Source organism: Arachis duranensis, chromosome 10 (genome assembly GCF_000817695.3).
Source record: "Arachis duranensis cultivar V14167 chromosome 10, aradu.V14167.gnm2.J7QH, whole genome shotgun sequence".
Lineage (NCBI taxonomy): Eukaryota > Viridiplantae > Streptophyta > Magnoliopsida > Fabales > Fabaceae > Arachis > Arachis duranensis.
This window is the reverse complement of record NC_029781.3, coordinates 30,049,058-30,056,676: the sequence shown is the minus strand read 5'-3', so window position 1 is coordinate 30,056,676 and position 7,619 is coordinate 30,049,058.

Here is a 7,619-nt window from a genome sequence, read left to right as displayed (position 1 = left end):
CTCTCTTCCCCATCACCTCTTTACCATTCACATCCATCCTCTCTTCCCCAAAAACCCACCTACCTTCAAATTCAAAATTTCTTTCCCTCCCAAACCCACCCTAAATGACCGAACCTATACCCCTCCCACTCCTATATAAACCCCTCAACACTCCTTCATTCTTCACACACAACCATCAATACTTCTCCCCTTGGCCGAATACACATCTCTCTCCCTCTCCTCCATATCTTCTTCTTCTTCATCTATTCTTTCTTCTTTTGCTTGAGGGCGAGCAACATTCTAAGTTTGGTGTGGTAAAAGCATAGCTTTTTTGTTTTTCCATAACCATTGATGGCACCTAAGGCTGGAGAAACCTCTAGAAAGAGGAAAGGGAAGACAAAAGCTTCCACCTTCGAGTCATGGAAGATAGAGAGATTCATCTCAAAAGCCCATCAAGACCACTTCTATGAAGTTGTGTCCAAGAAGAAGGTGATCCCTGAGGTCCCTTTCATGCTCAAGAAACATGAGTGTCCGGAGATCCGACATGAGATCCAAAGAAGAGGCTAGGAAGTTCTCACCAACCCCATTCAACAAGTCGGAATCTTAATGGTTCAAGAATTCTATGCCAATGCATGGATCACTAGGAACCGTGATCAAAGTATGAACCCGTATCCAAAGAATTATCTTACAATGGTTTGGGGGAAATGCTTAGATTTTAGTCTGAAAAATGTAAGGTTGGCATTCAACTTGCCTATGATGTAAGAAGACGCACACCCTTACACTAGAAGGGTCAACTTTGATCAAAGGTTGGACCAAGTCCTCATGGACATATGTGTGGAAGGAGCCCAATAGAAAAGAGACTCAAAAGGCAAGCCGGTTCAATTGAGAAGACTGGACCTTAAGCCTGTGGTTAGAGGATGGTTGGAGTTCATCCAACACTCCATCATTCCTACTAGCAACCGATCCGAAGTAACTGTGGATCGGGTCATTATGATCCATAGCATCATGATTGGAGAGGAAGTAGAAGTTCATGAAGTCATCTCTCTAGAACTCTACAAAGTAGCTGAAAAGCCCTCCACCTTGGCAAGGCTAGCTTTTCCTCATCTCATTTGCCATCTATGCTACTTAGCTGGAGTTGTCATAGAAGGAGACATCCTCATTGAAGAGGACAAGCCCATCACCAAGAAGAGGATGGAGCAAACAAGAGAGGCTATCCATGGATCTCAAGAGACGCATGAGGAAGCTCATCATCAAAAAATCCCTAAGATGGCTCAAGGGATGCATTTTCCTCCAAACAACTATTAGGAACAACTCAACACTTCTCTAGAAGGATTGAGTCATGACATGAACCAATTAAGGGTGGAACACCAAGGGCACTCCATGATTCTCAATGAGATTAGAGAAGATCAAAGAGCTATGAGGGAGGAGCAACAAAGGCAAGGAAGAGACATAGAGGAGCTCAAGAACATCATTGGTCCTTCAAAGAGAAGGCGCCACCATCACTAAGGTGGACTCATTCCTTAACTTCCTTGTTCTTATCCCTCTGTTTTTCGGTTTTTGAACTTCATGTTTTCCTATGTTTGTGTCTTTACTACATGATCATTAGTATTTAGTAACTATGTCTTAACGCTATAAATAATTCCATGAATCCTTCACCTTTCTTAAATGAAACATGTTTTTAATACAAAAGAACAAGAAGTACATGAGTTTCGAATTCATCCTTGAAATTAGTTTAATTATATTGATGTGGTGACAATACTTTTTATTTTTTGAATGAATGCTTGAACAGTACATATTTTTTATCTTGTTGTTTATGAATGTTAAAATTGTTGGCTCTTGAAAGAATGATGAACAAGAGAAATGTTATTGATAATCTGAAAAATCATAAAATTGATTCTTGAAGCAAGAAAAAGCAGTAAAAAAAAGGGTGGTGAAAAAAAATATATAGCCCTTAAAACCAAAAGGCAAGGGTAAAAAGGATCCAAGGCTTTGAGCATCAATGGATAGGAGGGCCCAAGGAAACAAAATCCAGGCCTAAGCGGCTAATTCAAGCTGTCCCTAACCATGTGCTTGTGGCATGCAGGTCCAAGTGAAAAGCTTGAGACTGAGTTGTTAAAGTCATGATCCAAAGCAAAAAGAGTGTGCTTAAGAGCTCTGGACACCTCTAACTGGGGACTTTAGCAAAGCTGAGTCACAATCTGAAAAGGTTCACCCAGTTTTGTGTCTGTGGCATTTATGTATCCGGTGGTAATACTGGAAAACAAAGTGCTTAGGGCCACGGCCAAGACTCATAAAAGTAGCTGTGTTCAAGAATAAACATACTTAACTAGGAGAATTAATAACATTATCTGAACTCTGAGTTCCTATAGATGCCAATCATTCTAAACTTCAAAGGATAAAGTAAGATGCCAAAACTGTTCAGAAGCAAAAAGCTACAAGTCCTGCTCATCTAATTAGAATTCACTGATATTTTGAGATTTATAGTATATTCTCTTCTTTTTATCCTATTTGATTTTCAGTTGCTTGGGGACAAGCAACAATTTAAGTTTGGTGTTGTGATGAGCGGATAATTTATACGCTTTTTGGCATTGTTTTTAGGTAGTTTTTAGTAGGATCTAGCTACTTTTTGGGACGTTTTTATTAGTTTTTATGCAAAATTTACATTTCTGGACTTTACTATGAGTTTGTGTGCTTTTCTATGATTTCATATATTTTTTGGCTGAAATTGAGGCATGTGAGCAAAAATCTGATAGAAGGCTGACAAAGGACTGCTGATGCTGTTGGATTCTGACCTTCTTGCACTCAAAATATATTTTCTGGAGCTACAGAACTCCAAATGGCGCGTTCTCAACTGAGTTGGAAAGTAGACATCCAGGGCTTTCCAGAAATATATAATAATCTATACTTTATTCGAGTTTAGATGACGAAAACTGGTGTTCAACGCCAGTTCCATACTGCATTCTAGAGAAAAACGCCAGAAACACGTCACAAACCAGAGTTAAACGCCAAAAACACATTACAAATTGGCGTTTAACCCCAAGAGAAGCCTCTGCATGTGTAAAGCTCAAGCTCAGCCCAAGCACACACCAAAGTGGGCCCCGGAAGTGGATTCCTGCACTTAGACTTATTTTTGTAAACCCTAGTAGCTAGTCTAGTATAAATTGGACTTTTTACTATTGTATTTTTGTCTGGGATTTTACATCTTTGATCATGTTTTGGGGGCTGGCCATTCGGCCATGCCTGGACCTTTATCACTTATGTATTTTCAACGCTGGAGTTTCTACACACCATAGATTAAGGTGTGGAGCTCTGCTGTTCCTCAAGTATTAATGCAATTACTATTATTCTTCTATTCAATTAAGCTTATTCTTATTCTAAGATATTCACTGCCCTTCAACATGATGAATGTGATGATCCGTAATACTCATCATCATTCTCACCTATGAATGCATGCCAGACAACCACTCTCGTTCTACCTTAGATCGAGCGCGTGTCTCTTGGATTCCTTAATCAGAGTCTTCGTGGTATAAGCTACAATCCATTGGCAGCATTCTTGAGAATCCAGAAAGTCTAAACCTTGTCTGTGGTATTTCGAGTAGGATTTAAGGATTGAATGACTGTGACGAGATTCAAACTCGCGAGTGTTAGGCGTAGTGACAGACGCAAAAGAATTAATGGATTCTATTTCAACATGATAGAGAACCGACAGATGATTAGCCGTGCTGTGACAGAGCATTTGGACCATTTTCACTGAGAGGATGGGAAGTAGCCATTGACAATGGTGACGCCCTACATACAGCTTACCATGGAAAGGAGTAAGAATAATTGGATGAAGGCAGTAGGAAAGCAGAGATTCAATAGGAACAAAGCATCTTCATACACTAATATGAAATTCCCACCAATGATTTACATAAGTATCTCTATCTTTATTTTATGCTTTATTTATTTTACATTCGAAATCCATTATAAACCATTTGAATCCACCTGACTGAGATTTACAAGATGACCATAGCTTGCTTCATACCAACAATCTCCGTGGGATCGACCCTTACTCACATAAGGTATTACTTGGACGACCCAGTGCACTTGCTGGTTAGTTGTGTGAAGTTGTGACAAAGTGTGATTCACGTTTGAGAGCTCCAAGTCTATTGGCGCCATTGTTGATGATCACAATTTACGCGCACCAGTCCCCACACTTGGACCTTGCTCCAAGTGTTTCTCTTCTATTTCTTCTTGGTAAACTTCAAGCTACAGTTTTCTCAATGATGTCGCACTGGAAGATAGAATGGTCTTCTGGAGGGTGCTGCATAGCTTCATTCAAACTGAAACTCACTGCTCTGTTATCTATCTCAAAGGATTAAGTTCCTAAGAATGCATCCAGCTTGAACTTTGAAGTCTTCAGGAATGGTCTTCCAACAGGTTTGATGATGGTCTTCCTAAGTCATTAGGGGGCATTTCCAGGATATAGAAGTCGATGAGAAATGTGAACCCCTTAATGCTCACTAATACATCTTCAGCAATTTCAACTACTGTAATAATGCTTTTATCTGCTAACACAGAATGAGCTGCCAACCTTTTTAAGGGAGGGAGCCTTAAAGCATCATATATAGACAATGGCATTATACTAACACATGCAGTCAGAAAATAATACACCTCCAATGGTACAGTTAACCATGCATGGACCTGGATCACTACATTTTTCATGTATACCTCCCATTAAGTCAGATATAGAACTACCTAAAGGAATAGTTTCTAATTCATTAATTTTATCTTTGTGTATGCATAAATCTTTCAGAAACTTTGCATATTTAGGTACTTGTTGAATAACATCAAAAAGGGGAACAATTACCTTAACCTTTTTGAAAATTTCTACCATTTTGGGATCAAGTTCCATTTGCTTTCTGGACTTCCGTGCAAGGTGTGGAAATGGGATAGGAATGGTGCCATTTACAGCTTCTGCTTCCTTTGGTGCTTCATTCCTGGGGTGAGGTATTTCTTCTTCAACCAAGTCTTGCACTTTATCTTCTTCTTCAACTTCCTCCACTTCAACCATGTCCTCCATTGGGGCGTGTTCTGGTGAGCTTGGCTCCTCCGGATTCCTCTCTTACAGCTTAGTTCCGGACCTCAAAGTGATGGCATTGATACATCCCTTGGAGTTGGGTAAAGGTTGAGAGGGAATTCCACTAGAGTTTGAAGGCTGGTTGTTGGAGCTATTTAGTGATCCAATCTGTGATATAAGAGCTTGTAAGGTAGAGTTTAGACCATTCAAGGTAGAAGTGAGGTTGTTCTCCATGGTCTTTTATCTCTGATCAATTGAGTGTAGTAATTCGTTATTAGAAGAGGAATGGGGATAAGTAATCTGAGGGGTCTACAATTGGTTGTTCTGCAGTGCTTGGGTCTGTCTTTGGTGAGGTGCTCTGTAAGGTTGGTTCTGGTTTTGTTGTCTGTTGTTATTATTCCACCTCTAATTTCCATTGTTGTCTCTGCCTCCTCTATTATAGTTGTCCCTCCATCCCTTGTTGGAATTATCTTTCCAATCCAGGTTGGAGTTGTCCTGCCACTTAGTTAAAGTTCTCACCTTGGTTATAGTTGCTGCCTTGTTGATAGTATCCTTGATTTGGGTGGTCATAGAAATTGTGAGTAGCTGCCAAGGTGTTGTCCTCATGTTGGAGCTGTGGACATTCGTCAGTGTAATGACTATAATCAGCACATAATCCGCATACTCTCTGAGGAACCAGTTGTTGACTACGTTGTGGTGAAGGAGGTTGAGACTGTTGCTGGCCCAGATGTATCTGCTTCAGTAGGTTGGTCATCTCACATATTGATTGTGTGAGAGCAGTATTTTCGCTGCTAGAGGAAACCTCTGCCACAGCCTTGGGGTGGTTGTTCCTGTTGCGCTTGTGAGTCTGAGCAGACTCAGCCAGGTCGGCGATCAGTTGCCATGCTTCATCTGTGGTCTTGTACTTTTTTAGAGAACTATTGCTTGCACCATCTAATGTAGTCTTATCTTGAGGCTTCGTGCCTTGTGTGAAGTAGCCAATCAACACCAACTTGTCAATCTTGTGGTGGGGGCATGCGTCTAGGAGATTAGTGAAGCGTTCCCAGTACTCGTAGAGAGTCTCAGATTCGTCTTGGATGATCATTGAAATCTCTTTTCTTAGTCTATCAGTAACTTCAGATGGAAAGTATTTTTCTAAGAATTCTCTCCTGAGCATATCCCAGTTAGTAACAACTGCTTCAGGTTGAGTGTAGTACCACTCCCTCGCTTTTCCCTCAAGAGAAAATGGAAAAGTGGCTAGTAGAATAGAAGTCTCAGATGCACTATTACGCCTAACAGTAGAACAGGCTGTCTGAAAATCTCTGAGGTGCTTGAGAGGCTCTTGAGCAGGTAGGCCGTGAAACTTTGGCAGTAGATTAATTAGTGCAGTTTTTAGTTCAATATCTGCACCCACATGTGGATTACGCGCTTGGAAAGGTGGTAATGTAAAATTTGGAACTCCTGCCTCCTAAAGAGTAATCCTCCTGGGAGCTGCCATGTCCTTTGCGTTCAAATCAACAGAATCAGTAGCAAGGGAGCCTGTTTCTTCCTTAAATGACTTTTCATATTCGTCCTCAGAAAGGACTAACCGACGCCGAGCCCGCCTTATACGTGAGATAGTTCTTTCAATTTCAGGATCAAATACGGGTAGGCTCGGATCAGGTACCGAACGCATCATTCAATGAAAGAAACATACAGCTCATGGTAATAAAATAAAATAAAGTGCAAATAAAATAAAAAAATCCAACCAATAAATTATCACACTGTTGTAACTCCCTGGCAACGGTGCCAAAAATAGACATGGCGGATAAATCATCGATTAAAAGTTTATAGAGAAAATAGCGTTGCAAGTATAGCTCTTAACCAATGAAGATTCCGCATATCAATTTAAAAGAGTTGTCACGAAATTTAGAAATAAAAAATATTGGGAGTATGAGTCCTAGGTCGTCTCCCAACGAGTTGCAGAGAGAATGCTAATTTATTAATCAGGGGTTTTCAAGAGAGTTGAGTTGAATAATGAGCAATTAAATAGTTGTAAATTAAAAACTAAGAATGATTATTAATATTCTAAATAAAAGGCCTTGACTGGGAGAATGATCAATTGGAAGTTCTATCCTTGTTGGGATATCTTAGGTGTAGTATTAAAAAAAAGTTGTTGTTTTCACTTAGTTAACCCTTACTAAATAAAGGAAAGTCAAGTGATTAAGCTAGCTCTTATTCACAAATCCTAGTCCTCTCCCTTGGGAAGGTCTAGCGTTAGTAAATACAGAACTAGCTAACAACTTCCAGTTTAACCTTCATTTAAGCCTTCTAACTCAAGTGTCTCCTTTTAATCAACCCCCATGTCAAGTAGGGAATCTACTCCATTGACATGAATATAATACTCAGAAAAATATAAGAAGACATAATAAATTAAATAAAATAGAGACCAAAATTTAATTAAAAATAAAAGTAATCTTCTGTATCAACAATCCATGAAAATAATCTAACTACTACTTTTAAGAATGTGGAATAAATAAAAGAGCAAATAAGGAAACAAACTAGAATAGTAACTTCAACGGAAGTGATGACTCTTCAATATCCAAAGCAAAAAGCATAGAAC